This window comes from Schistocerca gregaria, chromosome 5 (assembly GCF_023897955.1).
Source record: "Schistocerca gregaria isolate iqSchGreg1 chromosome 5, iqSchGreg1.2, whole genome shotgun sequence".
Taxonomy (NCBI): Eukaryota; Metazoa; Arthropoda; class Insecta; order Orthoptera; family Acrididae; genus Schistocerca; species Schistocerca gregaria.
Window position 1 is genome coordinate 211,536,376 of NC_064924.1, and position 25,577 is coordinate 211,561,952.

The window sequence follows — 25,577 nt, forward strand, 5'->3', positions numbered from 1 at the left end:
TGCTGCTCGCGTTGGTCGAGATCCAATGACTGTTAGCAGAATATGGAATATGGAATCGGTGGGTTCAGGAGGGTAATACGTAGCGCCGTGATGGATCCCAACGATCTGGTATCACTTATCCGCATGGCTGTAACGGATCGTGCAACCACGTCTCGATCCCTAAGTCAACACATGGGGACGTTTGCAAGACAACAACCATCTGCACGAACAGTTCGACGACGTTTGCAGCAGCATGGACTATCAGCTCAGAGACCATACCTGCGGTTACCCTTGACGTTGCACCACAGACAGGAGCGTTTGCTATGGTGTACTCATGGCACTAATGGCAAAACGTCATTTTTTCGGATGAATCGAGGTTCTGCTTACAGCGTTATTATGGTCGCATCCGTGTTTGGCGACATCGCGGTGAACGCACACTGGAAGCGTGTATTCGTCATCGCCATACTGGCGTATCACCCGGCGTGATGGTATGGGTTGCCATTGGTTACACGTCTCGGTCATCTCTTGTTCCCATTGACGGCGCTTTGAGCAGTGGACGTTACGTTTCAGATGTGTTACGACCCGCAGCTCTACCCTTCATTCGATCCCTGCGAAACCCTACATTTCAGCAGGATAACGCACGACCGCATGTTGCATGTCCTGTAAGGGTCTTTCTGGATACAGAAAATGTTCGACTGCTGCCCTGGCCAGCACATTCTCCAAATCTCTCACCAACTGAAAACGTCTGGTCAATGGTGGCCGAGCAACTGGCTCGTCACAATACACCAGTCACCACTTTTGATAAACTGTGGTATCGTGTTGAAGTTGCATGGGCAGCTGTACCTGTAGACGCCATCCAAGCTCTGTTTGACTCAATGCCCAGGCGCATCAAGGCCGTTATTACGGCCAGAGGTCGTTGTTCTGGGAACTGATTTCTCAGGATCTATGCAACCAAATTGCGTGAAAATGTAATCACATGTCAGTTCTAGTATAATATATTTGTCCAACGAATACCCGTTCATCATCTGCATTTCTTCTTGGTGTAGCAATTTTAATGGCCAGTAGTGTAGTTCTAAGTTATAGGGGACTGATGACCTCAGGCATTAAGTCCTATAGTGTTCAGAGCCATTTGAACCATTTTTTGATGGTCCCACATTTCACAACAACAGTATATCAGATGACGGACAGGCGTAGTGTAGGCAGTCTGTTTAGTCGATTTGTTGCAGACAGAGTTCTGCCAATAAAAGGTAGTCTTTCATTCTCCGTCCCCACAGTATTATCTATGTGATCGTGCAATTTAAGGTAATGGTAACTGTAACGCCTAGTTATTTAGCTGAATTGACAGTCTTTGACTTTGAGCGATTTATCCAGTAACCGAAATTTAATGCAGTCCTTTTAATACTCATGTTGATGACCTCACACTTTAATTAATTAGGGTCAATTGTCACTTTGCGTACCATACAGATATCGTTCACTTAAATGTTTTCTGCCGTTTCACGAACCAGTAATAATCACCCCGCGACCGGTGAGCCGCCTGCAAACAAATTTAAAAAAAGGGGGGGGGGGGGTATTGGCAACACGGACGCTACACATTGACACTTGCTGTTCAGAAAGGCAGTCCCATTTGAGGTGGCCCGGCTTTTTGTGCCCTTTGCCGCTAATTCGGCAGAGCGGCGACCGCACTGTTTGACGGCCGACGGTCAGCTTTGCTGCACTAGTGGCCCCGGCCTCTGTGACGCAGCGGCCGGCGACCGCAGCGCGCCGGCCGCCCGGCTCTCGGCTTTTTGCCTTTGTGGCCGCCTGACGCCGCGGGCGTCCCACTGCGACGCGGCGCCTCCCCCCCCCCCCCCCAAATCACGGCCTGCACACCACTCTGCTGCCCGGGGCGCAGCCTCGCCCGACACCGAAACGGGTCCGAGTGCTATTGCTGCCGATTATGCACGCTTTGATTTCTTTCTGTCTTTAACGAGAGTGACATGTTATGCCTGTGAATTTCGAAGCAAGAGTGCGATATTTTGTTTAGTAGCTTGAATGTTGCTAGCCTGATTCTTGTTAGCAACTGAAATTACTCAACAGTGGAAAGTCCACTGGACCTGACGGGATAACAATTCGACTCTACACAGTGTACGCGAAAGAACTGGCCCCTCTTCTAACACGCGTGTACCGCAAGTCTCTAGAGGAACGGAAGGTTCCAAATGACTGAAAAAGAGCACAGTAGTCCCAGTCTTCAAGAAGGGTCATCGAGCAGATACGCAAAACTATAGACCTATATATCTGACAGCGATCTGTTGTAGAATTTTAGAACATGTTTTTTGCTCGCGCATCATGTGACAGCATGTCTTGGAACACGTGAGGCAATACTGACCTCACGACTTACCTTAGAAGAAAGATTAAGGAAAGGCAAACCTGCGTGTCTAGCATTTGTACACTTAGAGAAAGCTTTTGACAATGTTGACTGGAATACTCTCTCTCAAATTCTAAAGGTGGCAGAGGTTTGGCAGTTATAAGAGTCGAGGGACATGAAAGGGAAGCAGTGGTTGGGAAGGAAGTGAGACAGGGCTGTAGCCTCTCCCCGATGTTATTCAATCTGTTTATTGAGCAAGCGGTAAAGGAAACAAAAGAAAAATTCGGAGTATGTATTACAATCCAGGGAGAAGAAATAAAAACTTTGAGGTTCGCCGATGACATTGTAATTCTGTCAGAGACAGCAAAGGACTTGGAAGAGCAGTTGAACGGAATGGATAGTGTCTTGAAAGGAGGATATAAGATGAACATCAACAAAAGCAAAACGAAGATAATGGAATGTAGTCGAATTAAGTCGGGTGATGTTGAGGGAATTAGATTAGGAAATGAGACACTCAAAGTAGTAAATGAGTTCAGCTATTTGGGGAGCAAAATAACTGATGATGGTCGAAGTGGAGAGGATATAAAATGTACACTGGCAATGGCAAGGGAAGCGTTTCTGAAGAAGAGAAACTTGTTAACGTCAAGTATAGATTTAAGTGTCAGGTAGTCGTTTCTGAAAGTATTTGTATGGAGTGTAGCCATGTATGGAAGTGAAACATGGACGATAAATAGTTTGGACAAGAAGAGAATAGATGCTTTCGAAATGTGGTGCTACAGAATAATGTTGATGATTAGGTGGGTAGATCACGTAACTAATAAGGAAGTATTGAATAGTATTGGGGAGAAGAGAATTTTATGGCACGACTTGACTGGAAGAAGGGATCGGTTGGTAGGACATGTCCTGAGGCATCAAGGGATCACAAATTTAGCATTGGAGGGCAGCGTGGAGGGTAAAAATCGTAAAGAGAGGCCAAGAGATGAATACACTAAGCAGTTTCAGAAGGATGTAGGTTGCAGTAGGTACTGGGAGATGAAGAAGCTTGCACAGGATAGATTAGAATGGAGAGTTGCATCAAACCAGTCTCAGGACTGAAGACCACGACAACATCATGTCATTTCTGGAAACCCAGAATATACTCTGTAGGAATCAACATGGATTCCGGAAACAGCGATCGTCAGAGACCCAACTCGCTTTATTTGTTCATGAGACCCAGAAAATATTACATACAGGCTCCCACGTAGATGTCGTTGTCTTTGACTTCCGGTAGTCTTTCGATACAGTTTCGCACTGTCGGCTGATAAAGTGAGAGACTAAAAAAAAAAAAAAAGAAAATCAGACCAGCTGCATGGCTGGATTGAAGAGTTTTTAGCAAACAGAACACAGCATATTGTTCTCAATGGAGAGACGTCTACACACGTTAAAGTAACCTCAGGCGTGCCACAGGCGAGTGTTATGGGGCCATTGCTTTTCACAATATATATAAATGACCAAGTAGATAGTGTCGGAAGTTCCATGCGGCTTTTCGCGGATGATGCTGTAGTATACAGAGAAGTTGCAGCATTAGAAAATTGCAGCGAAATTCAGGAAGATCGGCAGCGGATAGACACTTGGTGCAGGGAGTGGCAACTGACGCTTAACATTGACAAATGTAACGTATTGCGAATACATAGAAAGAAAGATCCTTTATTGTATGATTATGTGATAGCGGAACAAACACTGGTAGCAGTTACTTCTCTAAAATATCTGGGAGTATGCGTGCGGAACGATTTGAAGTGGAATGATCATATAAAATTAATTGTTGGTAAGGCGGGTACCAGGTTAAGATTCATTGGGAGAGTCCTTAGAAAATGTAGTCCATCAACAAAGGAGGTGGCTTACAAAACACTTGTTCGACCTATATTTGAGTATTCCTCATCAGTGTGTGATCCGTACCAGGTCGGGTTGACGGAGGACATAGAGAAGATCCAAAGAAGAGAAGCGCGTTTCGTCACAGGGTTATTTGGTAAGCATGATAGCGTTACGGAGATGTTTAGCAAACTCAAGTGGCAGACTCTGCAAGAGAGGCGCTCTGCCTCGCGGTGTAGCTTGCTGTCCAGGTTTCGAGAGGGTGCGTTTGTGGATGAGGTATCGAATATATTGCTTCCCCCTACCTATGCCTCCCGAGGAGAATACAAAAGTATAATTAGAGAGATTCGAGCGCGCACGTAAGCTTTCCAGCAGTCGTTCTTCCCGCGAACCATACTCGACTGGAAAAGGAAAGGGAGGTAATGACAGTGGCACGTAAAGTGACCTCCGCCACACACCACTGGGTGGCTTGCGGTGTATAAATGTAGATGTAGATGTAGTTGGTTCCTAGTTATCTTCAATGAGCTCGGTGATGTGAAAAGTGCACTGATAAAAAAAAAGATTGAAGGTAAAGTTTTTTCAAGCCGCGTTATGTTCTTCCCCAAATTCACTCTTGAATAGCCGACATCTCGACACCTCTGCCGCATCATCTTCAGGACAATTTTCTGTTTCATAAAACTACGTAATATTTCACCCTATTTCCTTCTTCAATAGTTGACGTTTCGACTCCTCTGCTGCGATCGTTTTCAGAACTATTTTCAGTTTTGTAAAGTGCGTCATGTTCATTCCAAAATTCCCTCTTCAAAAGGCGACGTTTCGACCCCTCTGCTCCCATGATCTTCACGACTCTTCTCTGCTTTGCAAAGCCGCTTCATGTTCCTCCCCAAATTCCCTCTTCGAAGTCGATGATTGGACTCCTCTGCCGCGACGTTCTACAGTGCTCTCCGCTGGCTAAACAGTGAGGACACAGGAAGAGTCCTGAAAAATATCCCAGCAGAAGAGGAATATGACGTAGCCTTACAAGCAGGACGATTTTACTTTCAATTACAAAGCCTACGAAAGCTCGTAGAGATACTTAAAAGCGTATTTATTTACCAGTTACGACTGCGGCCCACACACGAGCTACGGGAGCTTCGAGTGGACTCCGTTCGCGCACGTGAGACCAATCCAGCACTTACACGTTTCCTGCTCTTATCCCACCGTACAGGGTCCGCTGTTGTGATAGCGTAACTTTATGTTTTGTTTAACTTCATCTACATTTACATAATTACACCGCAATTCACACTTAAGTGCTTCCCAGAGGATTCGTCGAACCACTTTCCACTGTTGCTCTGTCGTTCCACTCTCGAACAAACAAGGCACGGAGAAAAAAACGAACACTTAAGTCTTTCCGTGAGAGCTGTGATTTGTCTTATTTTACAGCGCTAATAATTTCTCCATAAATTCGGTGGTGTGAACAAACTATTTTCCCACTTGGAGGAGAAAATTGGTGATTGAATCTCCATCAAAAGATCTCGCCGCAAATAAAAACGCCTTTGTTTTAATAATTACCGTCGAAAAATCTCTTATACCTGTGATACCCTCTCCCGTATTTTGCTTCAATGAATTTTTTCTATGTCCTCCGTTAATCTTATCTGTAAGGATTCAATACGACACAGCAATACTACACCAGATGACGGACATGAGTAGGATAGGCAGTCTTCTTAAAAGATTTGTGGCACCTTCTAAGCGTTCTGCCAGTAGAACACCTTTTTTGATTCTCCTTCCCTACAACATTTTCTGCTTGATGATTCCAATTTAAGGTATTCGTAATTGTGGTACCTAGGTATTTAGATGAACTGACAACCTTTAGATTTTTGTGATTTGTCGTGTAACCGAAATTTAACGGTTTTCACTTCAGTACCCATGTAGAGGAGCTCATACTTTTTATTATTATCAAACAGATATCTTGTCTAAGACATTTGGCAATTGATTTTGATCACCTGATGACATAACGAGATGGTAAATGACAGCATCATCTGCAAATAATCGAAGAGAGCTGCTCAGATTGTTTCTGAAGTCGTTCATAAAGATGAGGAACAGTATAGTGCCTATAACACTTTCTTAGCCAGATATCACTTCCGTTTTACTCTATGACTTTCCGTCAGCTACAACGACCACTGACCTTTCTGACAGGAAATCACGAAACCAGTCGCACATCTTGACACGAAACAAGTTGAGTTTTCAATCCTGTGAATAATGACAGTTTAGCAGGGTAGTGTTGACGGACTTATTGATTATTTTTGCGCACTATCTTTAGTGTTTCGAGTTCCTTAAATGTGTATAAGGACCATGTTACGGTGAACTGATACGTTAAGTTTGTGCCACATGTAAGTCGTTTTGAACCATTGGACCGTATTCCAAACTGAGACGTTATTATAGAACAATTGTACCATCGAGAAGAAGCCAACAAATAATAAAAAATCGTGTGATTGAAGTGGCTATTAATTTCCTTCCGTACTGTACGCTCCTCGTCAATCTCCACATGAGGCACCTATCAGGAACATATGCCGTACTTAAGACAATCTTTTGATAACCCCCAATTTCTCTAATACCAATAACAGATGCAGTATCCGCTTTTGTGTCATTATCTGGCGAACTTGCTCGGTGTTGTTTGTCATTATGAGTGCTGTCGTTCGAACCAAACTTGGCGCAATGTCAAACTGTCGTTTACAGCTAATTTAGTTTTTCTGATACAACTTCACGTTAGTACATTTGATTCATTTCACCTCCAGTGATTTAATTTCTATGAACTGAATTCAGCTGATAGGTATCCCTATTAAGGTTAAGCCACGCTCTCCATCAAATCCTTTCATCATTCTACCCTCGAGAGTAAGACTTTTAGTGCCCGTAAGTATTAGGAAGGAAGGAACAAACAATTTTAGTCAGCCCCTGAGACGTACTTAGTTATCCACAACGAATTAAGGCCACTGCTCGCGATATGCTGACGATCTGATTTTGCATTCTAGAATGGAATTGTACGCTCCACGCTGCCGACTAATTTCGCTGATCCTGGGGACGTGTTCGGATAGCCGAAGTAACGAAGGGGATTGCTTCCGAAACCAGGAAACTCGAGTTTGAAACTGGGAATAACAAGAATTTTCATGACTACGAAGTCTTTCGCGACGGAGTCCTTGTATAAGAATTTCTCGGTTTAATTGCCGCGTCAAATTTGGATAAAATTTTACCCCTGACGAAGGTGACGGAGGTAGCCATCGAAAGCTCGGGATTTTATCCAAATTTGACGCGGCAAGTAGACCGAGAACTTCCTATGCAACAAGAATTTTCGTTTGTCACAACACACTAAACCTGTCTACCTGTTACAAACACCTTTTCATGGCATCTGTTCTTTAGATCCCCACTAAACTTACTTATTTGTCTATTTTGATTTTCGTAATATGTAATAGAACCTGATTCATTGCACTGCAACACAAATCTTTAGGCTTACTACATACAACAAGTTGCTGAATGAGTTTTAAGCTAATTGGCACATTCAGTACGTCACTGAGTGAGCAAGCGATCGAACTCACTTCTCTGACACGTTGGCACTTACTTTTGTTTTAACACACTAGACTGTTTAATACGCCTTGATACAAGTAATTTCATGAGAATTTCTAAACCGGAAACTTTTGGAACAGACGTTCTACTTTGCCCACCATGACGCGAGACTGATACACAGCTGCGTCTGTTCCAAGCCCACCGTGCCGTGACCTACGCGGCGCTTCTTATCTCAGCAATTACAATCGCGCCAGCATCTAGTTCAGACTTTAGCCCGACTGTTGCGTGCTGGTCGTGCATGTAGCTTGTGTGTGTGTGTGTTTTCTATATTTGAAAGGTCTTTCTCCCAGCATGCGACGGCACTCAAGATTAGGTAATGCAATTACGGTCGTCTGCTGCCGCCATTAATTCTGCCTGAAAATGTCAAGTTTACTTTTCCTTCCCGCACGAAAGATGTTTGTCTTACATTAATAGAGGCAATCCCCGCTCCCCTGACCATTTATGGGACATTTTCCGTACTATCTGCGTCGCTTGGCAGTGAAGTTTAATGGTTGTTCTAACATACCAGTAATTTCGAATCCTTTTAAGTTACAATCTTGGACGATTACACAGGAAAAGGTATCAGTGTACATTTTATCACGTATGTATACAATGGAGAGTATAACGAAAATCATATTATTTTCTGACTGATGAACCAACATACAAATCTGATTCTACTGTTAAATGTAACAAAATGATGTTCAGTTTTAAGACCAGCAGATACTGACTAACACACACACACACACACACACACACACACACACACAATCTAAAGACTGAATTTGCGTTTTTCATGTTTTTGAGTAATTAACAACAAAATTTTTGGAAATCGCATCTTAAGTCATTATCCTCCAGTAATCAACAACAGTGTTCTTCTTTCTCGGGGCCTTTGTCCGGCTTCAACGCGGGATCCGCTTCGTTGATACGGATTTGGCAGTGTTAATGGCAGAAGGTGGCTTGATTCCCTTCCTTACGCCACCCCGAACCCCCTGGGACAGAAGTATAGTACCCCAGCTGTCTGCGTCTAGTGTAAGGCATGAAATAGTGCGAACGTTTTTCAAATGTCTGCGAGTCGTGTAACTGAGGTGGAACTTGGAGACCAGCCAGATATTCACCTAGCGGGATGTGGAAAACCGCCTAAAAACCACATCCAGGCTGACCGGCATATCGGCCCTCGTCGTTCAACCGCCAGGCGGATTCGATCTGGGGCCAGCGCTCCTACCCGAGTCCAGGAAGGAGCGCATTAGCGCTCTGGGCTACCCTAGCGGGTTAATCAACAACAGTGTCCCAGTACATAATTAAGGATAGGGTGGAAATGATGCTACAGACACGAGTCTGTGAGAAGCTGCCGAGGAACATCCCAGAAGGAATATCACAGACGGCATCCATATCAACCATCCCCACATCACGCAACCACTGGTCGTTTATCAGAACGATTCATGGCAACAGGCAGTATCAACGACAAACGACGGTCTGGGTCATGCAAAAGGTCATGCAACCTCAGCTAGAGTACTGGCTAAGCTGCAGTCAACCCAATACGGTCAACAAGAAAAGTGTCTCAAGAAAGTGGCATCAGTCAAGCATCCGTGTCCAGGATATCATTCAAAAGGCATTTCCATCCGTATCGTGTGCATTTTGTCGTGTAACTTTACTAAAAGGGCGCAGATAGACGGTAGCAGTTCTGTGAGTGGTCTACAGAAAGACAAATGCACCGGCCGCACCTTGAAGCTGATATTCTGTTCAGTGATGAGATAATTTTACAACAGAACAGTTGTAAATAGGCTGTTTAGGTTTTTTTTATTGGTAACGCCAAGTAGCGCTCTGTATGAAGATCACTGGCTGTGCTGTGTGCAGTCTGTGGCTGGTTGGCATTGTTGTAAAACACGCCATTGTAGCGTAGGGCAGATGGATGTGAACAGCGCGTAGCGTTGCGCAGTTGGAGGTGAGCCGCCAGCAGTGGTGGATGTGGGGAGAGAGATGGCGGAGTTTTGAAATTTGTAAGACTGGATGTCATGAACTGATATATACATTATGACTTTTGAACACTAGTAAGGTAAATACATTGTTTGTTCTCTATTAAAATCTTTCATTTGCTAACTTTGCCTATCAGTAGTTAGTGCCTTCCGTAGTTAGAATCTTTTATTTAGCTGGCAGTAGTGGCGCTCGTTGTATTGCAGTAGTTCGAGTAACCAAGAATTTTGTGAGGTAAGTGATTTGTGAAACGTAGAGGTTAATGTTAGTCAGGGCCATTCTTTTGTAGGGATTTTTGAAAGTCAGATTGCGTTGCGCTAAAAAATATTGTGTGTCAGTTTAAGCACAGTCTTGAACAATTTTTCTAAGGGGACGTTTCACAGTGAATGGACATAACGCTGCTTATTTGGCTACCGCCTACCAAGAACCTATGATTTACTGTAGATGCTCATCATGAGACTAACCCAAGGTTAAATGGTGTGGCATACGCGGGATGTTCTCATCGGTCCCGTATTTTTTATCAACAGGTTCACTGCTGAAGAGTGCAGAGAGCATCTCGAGATGACCCAACTGCTCTTTTGAATAATCTATCCCTTTCAAAAACGAGTGGGTTTTTTTCTCTCAGCAAGATGCAGCAACGCTGCATTGCAGATGAACAACAAGAGAATTGCCGAATAAAGTTTTAACTGACCGTTGGACAGGTCGAATGGGTCCATTGGATGGACACCTAAGTCGCACTATTTAGTACCACTTGACTTTCTCCTCTGGGGCCATCTCAAATCTGTAGTGTGCAGAAACAGGAACAGAAACGTCAGGAAAACATCAAAGGAGCCTGTGCAGCTATAACATCTACGATGTTACGTAAAGTGCACAAGAGTTACGTGGACCGTTATCGGATATGCCGTCAACAGAACGGCAACCAATTTGAAAATTTCATCCAGTGCTCTCCAAGCTGTACAGCTGCACGACATTACAATTAAGGTCATTAATTTGTATCAGTTTACCACTCCATGAATTCATTACTGTGATTATCATTTTTGTTCTTACACCGTAGAATATTGCTGCGCGGTGTGGGATCCTTACCAGGTGGGATTGACGGAGGACATCGAGAGGGTGCAAAGAAGGGCAGCTCGTTTTGTATTATCGCGTTATAGAGGAGAGAGTGTGGCAGATATGATACACGAGTTGGGATGGAAGTCATTACAGCATAGACGTTTTTCGTCACGGCGAGAGCTTTTTACGAAATTTCAGTCACCAACTTTCTCTTCCGAATGCGAAAATATTTTGTTGAGCCCAACCTACATAGGTAGGAATGATCATCAAAATAAAATAAGAGAAATCAGAGCTCGAACAGAAAGGTTTAGGTGTTCGTTTTTCCCGCTCGCTGTTCGGGAGTGGAATAGTAGAGAGATAGTATGATTGTGGTTCGATGAACCCTCTGCCAAGCACTTAAATGTGAATTGCAGAGTAGTCATGTAGATGTAGATGTAGATGTAATTAGTACACGAATACGACAATGGTTTTGTGTTTGTGTCAGTTTGCCATTTTGACAGTCACCTTGTTACATTAACACACGCGGTTACATTATTTTCTAATTACACCCAAAACAGATGGACTGTTTTACTTGCCTATAAATGCATCACAATTTCAAAAATCTCCCTCCCATCTGTTTGTGGTTACAGGATTGTGTGTGCTATATGTATGTGAAATTAATTTTTTATATCAGTTTCAGTAAATTAAATTTTTTATACAGCAATATTAAAGATGGGCTTTGCCTTCACCACTCGCTTGGCGGGTCCCGCACGAATAACAGCCGATGCCAATTGCTTAAGTAGGAACATTTATGTGACTGACGTAATTTAGATTATTAATTCTGTGTGAAACTTTTAATTTTGTACTTAGTCAGCAAAATAGAGGTGAATACGTTAGCCATTTGTCCAGCTACTCGACGAGGGTTGCATTGCACTGGGTAATGCGCATGGGCTCTCAGGGAATTAAATTCAACTTTGTTGGGGATAAATCGTTTGTAAAATACTGAACGCGTGGAGCTAATTTTATCTTGGTACATAATGGTGGAGTACAAAGAAATGCATAGAAAATTGGAACAGAGAATACGTTGCAGAAATAAGTCAACGTCATTACTACATAATCGGCAACTAACATGTATATTACGATTAAAATCAATTGGAGGGAACCAGTATAGAAAAATTATTAAATATCGTGAGGAGGCCTGTAGCAGTAAAATAAATACTTCCCGATTAATTTCTATTGATTTAAAATGCCTACAGGAGAGCATCATTATGCAAGATGCTGAAGTATAGTTTTCTTGTTAAGCAGTCGTTGAGAATGAGATTGTTAAAATGCATGAGAATTCCCAACAGTGCACTGTACGCTTTGATTTTGCGAGACTGTAGTATATTAGGACAGTTAAAATTGAACTGTAATGTTAAGCCGTTATGACCGCTGGGAATCAGTAAACAATGTGCGATATAGATTGTTTCAGGCACGTCCGAATTGTGGAACTAATAAATGAAAATCAGTGACATAAGGTAGTTGTCTGTTTATTCTCTCAGTAGCCATTTTGTTCCCGCCATACGATCACGTGTTTCTTGTTCACCCATAAGTTAATGATACGCAATAGTGACACGAAAACTGTAGTATGACGAAACCCCGGAGATAAAATTTTGTAACGTGATTTCATTAGAGCTGAGACAGTACAGCTGTGATGTCATGAGATGCTGTACTTGTGGATAGTTGGTCACAGTATTGATTCCGAAGAGCACATTAAACGTATAATTACAGAGCAGAATTTGTTGTTGTTGTTGTTGTTGTCTTCAGTTCTGAGAATGGTTTGATGCAGCTCTCCATGCTACTCTATCCTGTGCAAGCTTCTTCATCTCCTAGTACCTATTGCAACCTACATCCTTCTGAATCTGCTTAGTGTATTCATCTCTTGGTCTCTCTCTACGATTTTTACCCTCCACGCTGCCCTCCAATGCTAAATTTGTGATCCCTTGATGCCTCAGGACATGTCCTACCAACCGATCCCTTCTTCTAGTCAAGTCGTGCCATAAAATTCTCTTCTCCCCAATCCTATTCAATACTTCCTCATTAGTTATGTAATCTACCCATCTAATTTTCAGCATTCTTCTGTAGCACCACATTTCGAAAGCTTCTATTCTCTTCTTGTCCAAACTATTTATCGTCCATGTTTCACTTCCATACATGGCTTCACTCCATACAAATACTTTCAGAAAAGACTTCCTGATACTTAAATCTATACTCGATGTTAACAAATTTCTCTTCTTCAGAAACGCTTTCCTTGCCATTGCCTGTCTACATTTTATATCCTCTCTACTTCGACCATCATCAGTTATTTTGCTCCCCAAATAGCAAAACTCCTTTACTACTTTAAGTGTCTCATTTCCTAATCTAATTCCCTCAGCATCACCCGACTTAATTCGACTGCATTCCATGATCCTCGTTTTGCTTTTGTTGATGTTCATCTTATATCCTCCTTTCAAGACACTGTCCATTCCATTGAACTGCTCTTCCAAGTCCTTTGCTGTCTCTGACAGAATTACAACGTCATAGGCGAACCTCAAAGTTTTTATTTCTTCTCCCTGGATTTTAATACCTACTCCGAATTTTTCTTTTGCTTCCTTTACTGCTTTCTCAATATACAGATTGAATAACATCGGGGAGAGGCTACAACCCTGTCTCACTCCTTTCCCAACCACTGCTTCCCTTTCATGCCCCTCGACTCTTATGACTGCCATCTGGTTTCTGTACAAATTATAAATAGCCTTTCGCTCCCTGTATTTTACCCCTGCCACCTTTAGAATTTGAAAAAGAGTATTCTAGTCAACATTGTCAAAAGCTTTCTCTAAGTCTACAAATGCTAGAAACGTAGGTTTGCCTTTTCTTAATCTTTCTTCTAAGATAAGTCGTAAGGTCAGTATTGCCTCACGTGTTCCAACATTTCGACGGAATCCAAACTGATCCTCCCCGAGGTCTGCATCTACCAGCTTTTCCATTCGTCTGTAAAGAATTCGCGTTAGTATTTTGCAGCCGTGGCTTATTAAACTGATAGTTCGGTAATTTTCACATCTGTCAGCACCTGCTTTCTTTGGGATTGGAATTATTATATTCTTCTTGAAGTCTGAGGGTATTTCGCCTGTCTCATACATCTTGCTCACCAGCTGGTAGAGTTTTGTCAGGACTGGTTGTCCCAAGGCCGTCAGTAGTTCTAATGGAATGTTGTCTACTCCAGGGGCCTTGTTTCGACTCAGGTCTTTCAGTGCTCTGTCAAACTCTTCACGCAGTATCGTATCTCCCATTTCATCTTCATCTACATCCTCTTCCATTTCCATAATATTGTCCTCAAGTACATTGCCCTTGTATAGACCCTCTATATACTCCTTCCACCTTCCTGCTTTCCCTTCTTTGCTTAGAACTGGGTTTCCATCTGAGCTCTTGATATTCATACAAGTGGTTCTCTTTTCTCCAAAGGTCTCTTTAATACTCCTGTAGGCAGTATTTATCTTACCCCTAGTGAGATAAGCCTCTACATCCTTACATTTGTCCTCTAGCCATCCCTGCTTAGACATTTTGCACTTCCTGTCGATCTCATTTATGAGACGTTTGTATTCCTTTTTGCCTGTTTCATTTACTGCATTTTTATATTTTCTCCTTTCATCAATTAAATTCAATATTTTTTCTGTTACCCAAGGATTTCTACTAGCCCTCGTCTTTTTACCTACTTGATCCTTTGCTGCCTTCACTACTTCATCCCTCAAAGCTACCCATTCTTCTTCTACTGTATTTCTTTCTCCCATTCCTGTCAATTGTTCCCTTATGCTCTCCCTGAAACTCTGTACAACCTCTGGTTCTTTCAGTTTATCCAGGTCCCATCTCCTTAAATTCCCACCTTTTTGCAGTTTCTTCAGTTTTAATCTACAGTTCAGAACCAATAGATTGTGGTCAGAGTCTAAATCTGCCCCTGAAAATGTCTTACGATTTAAAACCTGGTTCCTAAATCTCTATCTGATACCTTTCAGTATCTCCAGTGTTCTTCGATGTATACAACCTTCTTTCGTGATTGTTGAACCGAGTGTCAGCTATGATTAAGTTGTGCTCTGTGCAAAATTCTACCAGGCGGCTTCCACTTTCATTTCTTAGCCCCAATCCATATTCACCTACTAAGTTTCCTTCTCTCCCTTTTCCTACACTCGAATTCCAGTCATCCATGGCTATTAAATTTTCGTCTCCCTTCACTATATGAATAATTTATTTTATTTCATCATACATTTCTTCAATTTCTTCGTCATCTGCAGAGCTAGTTGGCATATAAACTTGTACTACTGTAGTAGGTGTGGGCTTCGTATCTATCTTGGCCACAATAATGCGTTCACTATGCTGTTTGTAGTAGCTTACCAGCATTCCTATTTTCCTATTCATTATTAAACCTACTCCTGCATTACCCCTATTTGATTTTGTGTTTATAACCCTGTAGTCACCTAACCAGAAGTCTTGTTCCTCCTGCCACCGAACTTCACTAATTCCCACTATATCTAACTTTAACCTATCCATTTCCCTTTTTAAATTTTCTAACCTACCTGCCCGATTATGGGATCTGACATTCCACGCTCCGATCCGTAGAACGCCAGTTTTCTTTCTCCTGATAACGGCATCCTCTTGAGTAGTCCCCGCCCGGAGATCCGAATGGGGGACTATTTTACCTCCGGAATATTTTACCCAAGAGGACGCCATCATCATTTAATCATACAGTAAAGCTGCATGCCCTCTGGAAGAATTACGGCCGTAGTTTCCCCTTGCTTTCAGCCGTTCGGAGTACCAGCACAGCAAGGCTGTTTTGGTTATTGTTACAAGGCCAGATCAGTCAATCATCCAGACTGTTGCCCTTGCAACTACTGAAAAGGCTGCTGCCCCTCTTCAGGAAACACACGTTTGTCTGGCCTCTCAACAGATACCCCTCCGTTGTGGTTGTACCTACGGTACGGCTTATCTGTATCGCTGAGGCACGCAAGCCTCCCCACCAACGGCAAGGTCCATGGTTCATTGGGGGGAGAGCAGAATTTTTAGGGCATTTATTCTGGGCATAATTAACAGAAAATCTGTTGTGTCAATGACGCTATGTACAAGTCATCGGTATGATGTAATACCGCTGGTACCACTAGCATAAATGTTACTCGCTCGTCTAGCCACATATCTAGTGCTTGTCCGCTACATACGCAAAGGGGGGAAACCCCTCACGGATAGTAAGTGGTATGTCTGCCCTGTCTGATTGCAATGCGTCCAATCGCTTGGGAAGAGATGTGGAACGTACCAACGTACCAATGAGGGCTAGTTGTCTTTCAAGGTCCAATCGGTCCCAAAATTAAAACTACATTGTAAATCCGATGTAGCTTTGAACAAATGTGTAGCACAGTGTTTGTCCCTCGATCAAGTCACGTCGCACTTCTTCCGTTCTGAGCGCACAACTGGGCTCCCTCTGATTTTCATCTCTTTGCTCACATGACACGCTAGCTATGAGGACAGTATTTTGAAACAGACAACGAGCTTCAGACCAGCTCAGAATATTGGCGAAAAGGGAGGGTATTGGAAAATTAGTAGTGTAACGTTACTCATACGTAGTTACTCGCCCACGTAGAGCTTGTACGAGGTGAGGTGTATTATTTATGGGGTGGGGGGGGGGGGGGGAGGAGTGGAAGGAAGGCAATAGAAGGAATTGGGTAAACCGCAGAGGTTGTTGACAACGGTTGGTCGTTTACGACAGAAAATCCACAGGAAGTGACGGACTTCAGATACTGAAGTATCACTTCTTACAGTTCTTAAAATTCCTGTAGTAAATTATAGTTAAATAATAGAACAGATCTGAGTACAAATGCGAACTCAGAAAAGTGCAGTGGATTCAATGACACAATGATATTTTCGTTATCTTAAAAATGACCGAAGTTAATATTTTAGAGTGACTAAGTACTTACAGAATGAGGTTTAGAATAAACAACTTTTGAACACTTCCAACGATTTCTACAAACGATATATCACACGACAGACTACGGTTATCGTGCCTGAATGCTATGCACCTGTATCTGTTTTGTTTATTGATTTATTACGCCCTATAACTTTTCCTTTGTGCAACTATTTGTGAAATCATCGTGTTCTCCACAACAACACAGTAACTGAATGCTGCATGTATACTTCAAATCTTGTCACACTCTTGTAGTTATTTAAGGAATACGTTACTACTATTGGCAGTTACTTATTTAAATGTTGATTACAACTGATATTAAAAACAGTAATTTAAAAGTGATCAGTCACATGTGTTCGCTGAGACCACCATTGAAAACAGTACCAACAAGTAGGTATAAATAATTGTTTAAACAGTATTTAACGACAGTCTGTTGTCATTTAACGTGAGGGCAGTTGTGCAAGAATACTTGCTTATTTATGTGTGAAGAAACTATTCACTAAATTTATTTAAATGTTTTCAGTGTGACTAAATGCTTATAACATTTCTTTATTTATATTGTTATAATGGATTAGTTTGGTGTGGAAGCCAGCCGCTATGGCCGAGCCGTTCTAGGTGCTCCAGTTTGCAACCGGGCGACAGATACGGTCGCAGGTTCGAATCCTGCCTCGGGCATGAATGTGTGTCATGTCCTTAGGTTAGTTAGGTTTAACTAATTCTAAGTTCTAGGAGACTGATGACCTCAGATGTTAAGTCCCATAGTGCTCAGAGCCGTTTGAACCATTTTTTATTCGGTCGTGTAGGTGACTGATTCTGAGCGGAATACGGCCTCTGCAAACTTTAACTTTTGACCCCTACAAACTTTAACTTTTGAAAGGACTCTTAATTCTCGTGAGGTCCGAATGCGCTCCGATGCAGAACTCTAGGTTTTCCATTTGTATCTTGGAATTGAGAATGCACAGAATATGAGATACTACTCGTTATCTCCCGTGTGATAATTTGTTAATCGACATGTTGAACTCTGAACTATTTTGAACTGGTCAGTATTTCGCGTATTATGGTCGTAGGATGGACGTAGTTTTCGAGTGTCGTGGATAACTATTGCGGCCGGGAATTTTGCTACCATTGACATTTCACTCTCAATTCAACTTTACTGTAATTAATAAGATTATTTCTGTGTGTATTATACTTAGTTACCGTAGGACCATTTTCTGTTTGCTTGAGATTTATTTTCTTGAATAAAACCTTATTCAACATAATCATCTGTGGTCTGCGTCTATTACAGATGTTAGAATAGAAACTTTTTTAATAATTACTCATTTTTACATCAGACGTGTGCGCCTCGACCCTAACCATTATCGAACCATTCTTTTTAAACAGAGCCGTGTGTAACCCAGTTCTAAGATAACAGCAGCTTCGGGTAAAGTTGCGATTGGTTTGCTCTTAGAGAATGCTGGTTAGAGCAGGTTGGTTCAAATGGCTCTGAGCACTATGGGACTTAACTTCTGAGGTCATCGGTCCCCTAGAACTTAGAACTACTTAAACCTAACTAACCTAAGGACAACACACACATCCATGCCCGAGGCAGGATTCGAACCGGAGACCGTAGCGGTCGCGCGGTACCAGACTGTAGTGCCTAGAACCACTCGGCCACCCTGGCCGGCCTAGAGCCGGTATGTCCGTGTATTTTATTGATTCACGATTTTAGACAATGCATACATGTAGACTGCTTGTCCGCGGGATCACAGTTACAGGTTAGTATTTTCTGCGAGTTAGCTGTCGTGCATGAAGGAACCCGCCAGGTTAGCGGAGAGCGCTAATGGACTGCTTGCTGGACTCGGGTACGCGCGCCGGCCCCGGATCGAATCCGCCCGGCGGATTAACGACGACGGCCGGTGTGCCAGGCAGTGTGGATGTGGTTTTTAGGCGGTTTTCCACATCCCCCTAGGTGAAAACCGGGCTGGTCCACACATCTCGCCTCAGTTACACGGCTCACAGACATTTGGACACTTTCCTACTATTCCATAAATTACACTATTCGCAGACAGTTGGGGTACACTACTTCCTTCCCGGGAGGTACGGGGTGGCGGCAGGAAGGGCATCCGGCCACCCCTTCCACTAACATTTGCCAAATCCGATTAACCATGCCGACCCTGCCTCACTGCGGGAAAAGGCAAAAGCGAAAGGGAGCTGCTGTGCATGAAGGCAGACGTGTGCGGCTTGACCCTAATCATTACTGAGCCATTCTTTTTAAACAGAGTCGTGTGTAGCGGTTAGAGCAGGTACTACTCAGCAGACTATCCATTAGGTAACGTCGGGGTACTAGACTACGACAAACATATAAATGCGACTCTATAGAGAAGTGGCTGGGAGTTGTAGCTAAATATTGCAAATAAAACATTTTTCATTTTCCATGTGGTTTCCATTTCGCGGCTGATCAGACCTGGGAAAACATAGCCCTCGTACATAAAAACTATTTATAGATGTAGAGATTCTGCTCTATTAAAGCGTATCGTTCTCTAGCCCAAACTACAGGGTGCGTCAAAAAAATGTATACACACTTTGAACTGTCATAGACAATTTATGTCCCGTTCCACAAGGTTAAATATCTGTGAGAAAGTAATGTTGTGTTTCTTAAACAGTTGGCAGCAGTGACAAGGAAGTAACTGCAACATGACGGGAGTGCGTTTGAGTTTTGAAGCGCGGAAGCAAATAATTAAGTGGTACTGGAAGTTTGAGAATGTAGCTGCGGTTCGAAGACAGTGAAGAAGTGAGTATGGTACAGAACCACCTTCAAGGTTAACAATTACACGTCTACGAGACAAATTCGAAATTCATGGAACAGTGTGTGATGTGCATAAAGGTGATCAGGGCGACCTCGTACAGCTACAAGTGATGATTCCACAACTGCGGTCTTGGAACTGTTTCGGCGTTCGCCTCAAATATCTTCAAGGCAAGCGGCACGTGAGAGTAATGTAAGTGCTAGTAGTATGCTACACATTCTGAAGAAAGGGAAGTTTCGTGTGTACATTCCAAGGCTGGTGCAACAGCTAAGTGACGACGATCTAGATCGAAGGATAGAATTTTGTGAATGGGTTCAGGAGATGATGAGACGTGAACCGGGATTTATGGGAAGCATAATTTGGTCGGATGAAGTCCAATTCAAACTCAATGGAACTGTCAATAGGCACAAAATCGGTTCAAATGGCTCTGAGCATATGGGACTTAACATCTATGGTCATCAGTCCCCTAGAACTTAGAACTACTTAAAACTAACTAACCTAAGGGCATCACACAACACCCAACCATCACGAGGCAGAGAAAATCCCTGATCCCACCGGGAATCGAACCCGGGAACCCGGGCGTGGGAAGCGAGAACGCTACCGCACGACCACGAGATGCGGGCTCAATAGGCACAATTGTGTGTACTGGGCTGAAGACTATCCTCACATTACAGTTGGAAAGGCTGTGAATTTGCCTGGTGTAAATGTGTGGTGTGGTTTGTCTGCAAGGGAACTCATTGGGCCTTTCCGCGTTGAAGGTACTGTTACTGGAGAAACGTACCTACCAGTGCTTGCTGACTCCATATTCCCTGCCATTCGTGCATTATACGGTAATGATTAGTTTTATTTCCAACAAGATGGCGCCCCGCCGCACTATCATAGGGACGTACGAGCATACCTGGATCACAATGTGCCAGGCCAGTGGATAGGACGCAGGGGACCAATCGAGTCTCCAGACCTCACGCCGCTGGATTTCTGCTTATGGGGCACAGTAAAAGATGAGGTGTACAAACGTAAGCCACGTAACCTCGACACAGTTTAGAATGAGATTCTGGCGGTGTGCCCAGAAATCTCATTTGACACTTTGGTACGATGTACGGAATCAGTGGTGACTCGTACTCAGAAATGTATTGATGCTGAAGGCCACCAGTTTGAACATTAATCACGTTTGCAAAGTACCCTTATTTTTCCAATTGTACTTTAAGCTTTCCATTTCCAGAAATTTAATATAGTAGAACGGGAAATAAATTTTCTATGACGCTTCAGAGAGTGTATACATTTTTTTGACGCACCATGTATATAAACTGTGAAGTACATTTTAGTTCAAACGCGTTCTTCGGTTTTTACTCCAGAAATCAAGCGCGAGGCGTGAAGCGGTCGCAGGCTGGGCTGCCCTCGGAACCGTGGTGGCCCGTCTCGCCTTGCTGACGAGCCACGCCGCTGCAAGAGCAAGAAGCAAGAGGAAGCCCGGCCTCTGCGTATAATGACCGCCTCCGCAGGCGCCGCCTCTTCTCCGCCCACTGGTTTAATTGCAGACCAAACAACATCAACCGTGGTGCGCGATTAGTGCCCCCATAATAACCTTAATTAAAACTTTGATTAATAACCGCTAAATTGAGTGTTAAATTCATTACACAAAGTGAATAAATTGAAGATTAATTAACCATTGATAATCTAAACTTGGGAGGCCGAAGCTTAACGAGGTTAAAATTTGCATTTGAGGACGGAAAAGCACTTCGCGTCCCTCGCAAACGCGATTAATGCAAGAGGGAATGTTGTTCGTTTAGGGAGGTAACGCGGGGTAAATGAGAGGATTACGGGGATCTGAGAGGGAGCCGCGCCAGGGGTACGTCGGTGAGCGGTGAAGTGGGGGGAGGGGGGTGGTGTTAGTGGGAGGGGTAGACGAGGGGGTGGGGGGTCAGGTAACGCTGCGGGCAGGTTGGAGGTTTGCGGCTGGCGCAAGGTAGCAGCTCCGGCCACTGGTCGCGCTACGCCAGACATCTGCGTCTTCTCTCATAGCGCGGCTGCAGATTATCTTGCAATCAAAACCCAACTATACACTTTGCTTATCGAGGAAAGATAAATACTTCAAGAGCTGCGGGTATGGACAGTTACCAAGTAAACTGTTCATGACAGGTCGGCTGTTAGTGACTTCTCACCCCCCCTTCTCCCCCCTCCACAATGATACTTTAAACATTCCTGTGTTTAAGGGGGGTAAGACGTTAAACAGGCCGACTTGGAGCAGGAGAGGCACCACAGGACATTTTAATTTCCACTGTCTATACTTTTACAAGAAAATTCATAAAACTTCGTCAGCATGAGCAGGAAGGATTCAGCATTCACACTCGTAGCAGCGGAAGTTGAAAAACATAAGAAAATAATTTTTTTACATGTGAAATTTCATCATTTTTTCACTTACTATTGGCTGCATTTTTTGCTATGGTACACTTTCCTTCTTAAATAAGAGAGACTGTTCGACGAATTTGCACAGCATACAAACCATACTTACAGGAGTCTGAAACTCTAGAATCTATTTAATTTATTAAAAAAAATGAATGAGCTGTTACGTTTTAAACTTTATGTTTAGAAAAAAATCAAGTTTTTGTAGTTAATTATCTCAATTTTTACCACAGTTTTTAATAGATTTGGACAATTCTAGAGTTTCGTACACCTGTAAGTATGGCTTGTGTGCTGTGCAAAATTCATCAAAGAATACCTCTTACTTGTGAAGAAAATGCACCTATAGCAACAAATGCAGCCAACAGTAAGTCAAAAAATGATGAAATTTCATATGAAAAATTTTATTTTGTTATGTTTTTGCACTTCCACTGCTACGAATGTGAATCCTGAATCCTTCCTGGTCATGCTGACAAAGTTTTATGAATTTATTTGTAAAAGTATACACAGTAGAAAACAAAATGTCCTGTGGTGCCTCTCCTGCTCCAAGTCCCCCCGTTCGACGTCCTACCCCCCCCTTAAGAGGAGGTAGCTTTCACGCGTCTCAATGTTTATGACGTCTTGTCTCCTTATGTGTGTAGCTTACAATGATATAATGTTACAGATAAATACAGTGGTATATGTCGATACTGTGCAAAATGTACTTCATACGGAATTAGTAGTACCTTATGCTCGGGCATGGATGTATGTGATGTCCTTAGTTTGGTTAGGTTTACTTAGTTCTAACCTCAGAAGTTAAGTCGCATAGTGCTCAGAGCCATTTGAACCATTTGAACCTGATGCTCAAGTTTTTCTGCACGAACAGCATAACTGTGGTAAACGATTAACTTTGTGTCCAATTCAGTATTTTCTGGTGAGTGTCAGCGAGAACTGAAATTATGTGTAAAATATATTCGAACTCAGAAACAGTGCTCTCATTCGCAAACACTAAATGAATATAAACTGTGTAATTTGCGCGCCGTAAGTTACAGTGCCTCAAGACACGCATGGTGCACCAAGACATGAATGGCTACAAATGGTCTCCAAATAGCCGAATATAACCATTTCCAGTCATTAATGGGATCACCTGGACCAGAGGACCCAGTCCGTCTAACGTAAGCATAGTCTACACCATTATGGAGCCACCACAAGCTTGCACAGTGCCTTGTTGGCAACTTGGGTCCGTCGCTTGGTGGAGTCTCCATCACAGTCTTATCACCAGGAATCGGGACTTACTGACCGGGGCACAGTTATTCAGACGTCTAGGGTCCAACCAATATGGTTAACGAGCACAGAAGAGGCGCTGCAGACGGTGCCGTGCTGTTGGCAGAGGCAGTCCGGTCGGTTGTCTGCGCCCATAGCCAATTAGCGTCAGATTTCATCGCAGTGTCCTAACGCTAACGATCGTTGTATGTCCCACTATGATTGCAACAATGCATCTCTGTTAGCACTGTAACTGTGCGTTACCGCCTCTGTTCTCGGTCGTCAAGTGAAGACCATCAGTCACTGCGTTGTCCATGGTGAGAGGTAATGCCTGAGATTTGGTATTTTCGGCACGCTGTTCACACTGTGGATATCGGAATACTGAATTCTCTAACGATTCCGAAGTGGAATGTTCCACGAGTCCTGCTCTAACTACCATTCCGCGTTCAAAGACTGTGAATTCCCGTCGCGTGGCCACAGTCACGTCGGAAACCTTTTCACATGAATCGCTTGAGTACGGATGACAGCTCAGCCAGTGCATTGTCCTTTTATAACTGGTGTGCGCGATACTACCGCCATCTGTATATTTGCGTATCGCCACCCCATGAGTTCAGTGAATACACAGTTTCTAACCATTAACGGAAGATTATACCTCTTATTATGGCTGAGAATTCTGCCAAGTCTGCATTTAAAAATTTTCACTACGGTCTATAATTCATGAAATACTGTAAATCAAATTTTCCTTGATCCTGGATGCCATTTGATGACACCTGCAACTGGACCTGTGCTTCATTGTAGCCCAAAGTAATATAGATACTGGGCATTTGATGATAATGATGATGATGATGTTGTGTTCTGCTCATTAGGCAGGTCAGTCACATTAGGTTCAGGATCCTCCGGTCCTCCCGGTTTTTCGCCAGTCTTTTTGAAGCTGCGTGTGAGGTTTTTATCTTTAAGTTGTCAATAACTGCTGTCCTCTTTCAGTTACCACAGCTCCTAGTACATTCTTTGTATCCAGTCTCTTTCCATCAGTGCCCTACTCAGCTTCTTATGCTCCTCGGAATTCATTCCAGTACCAATCTTTTTCGTTCACCCGTTTTAACACATCATTCCTTGTTTTATCTGTAGATTTCGTGGCTCGTATTCTTCTCCACATTCGCATCCAAAGAGCTTCTAACTACTATACCTCTCTACGCTGCTGTGTCCATGTTTTGGCATTACTCAGTCCAGCATTCAGTGCAAAATACTTCATTAATCCTTTCCTTGAATTGTTTGTTTAATGGACACAGAAAAGAGTCCGCCTTAAGTAACTGTTTATTTCACAATACCTGTTCTTGTTTTTATTTCTTGATTGTCATGGTACGGGTAGTTTTGCATCCTAGTCTTCAGTTTGTCCCAATAACTCATTACAATTTTTTATTTTTATCTCTCTTGATTCCCTTCTGAAGATTATTGTCTTTGTCGGCTTCAAATTTACCTTCATTCCATATTCCTCAGCTGGTGTTCAGTTCTTTTAACATATTGTTAATTGTTTTTTCATTTATGATGTTGCAAGAGAAAAAATTACATGGCTCAAGAAGAAGCGAGGGTTCTCTTTTTCCGTTCATAAGATGTCAGACATGACGGCCTAATGGTAAAGCGCGTACCTGGAAACCGCAGGTCGCTGGATCGATTACCCATCTGAACACGGAAATTTTCAGTCTTTAATCTAGTCTTCATCTCTCAACAATGTGAGGTGTCGCCAGGACAGACACGTGGTTCGGATTCACTTTAAGCTGTAGGTTCCCTTTGCCCAGTTGAGTAAATTGGGTAGGTTAGGGGCACCCAAGTTGCCAAAGTGGCGGCCAATTCAAGGATTTGCGCCTGGCCACTGTGCCACACGAAATTCATTAATTAAATTCATATGTTTTCTGTATCTCAACTGAAATCAGAAATTTCTGTAACTGGTCGCATTTATAATATTTTCCACTACAGGTTTATTCCCTCATCGTCACATGGATTTATATCATTTAATAAAGAATGGCGGACTGTGTGTAACACGTTCAGGTAAACAGTTGCACAGCCTTTCAGTGGCTGCAGACTGCTTTTCCAGTCATAAGTACATCACATTACTTTATGGTATCATCCAAGGATCATGGTGCCGCACTAAAGGTGGCAACTCACATCGTTACCACAGAAATTAGTGATGGCTCGATACAGCCCGCAAGTATTGAGACAACATATGTTCTCAACTGCATTGTTGCCAGATGTATCCAAGATGGCGGCATGTAGACTTGGCAACATTGCATGACACCATACAAGATGACTGATTTTGGCGGGAAGATAGGTCAATTGGGCAACCTCCACTAATCTAACTTCCCTCCTCTCCCCTCCCCCAGAAAAACGGCAGAATGTTCAAATTCCAACAGGATAATGCATCACACCATGGTTATCACTACTAACC

General features: G+C 43.0%; 1 protein-coding gene across 1 annotated transcript in view; it reads right to left on the bottom strand.

Annotated features, from left to right (window-relative positions):
- Positions 1-25,577, bottom strand: part of LOC126272401 (retinal homeobox protein Rx1-like) — a 343,405-nt gene that overhangs the window by 63,783 nt on the left and 254,045 nt on the right. The window lies entirely within an intron of this gene.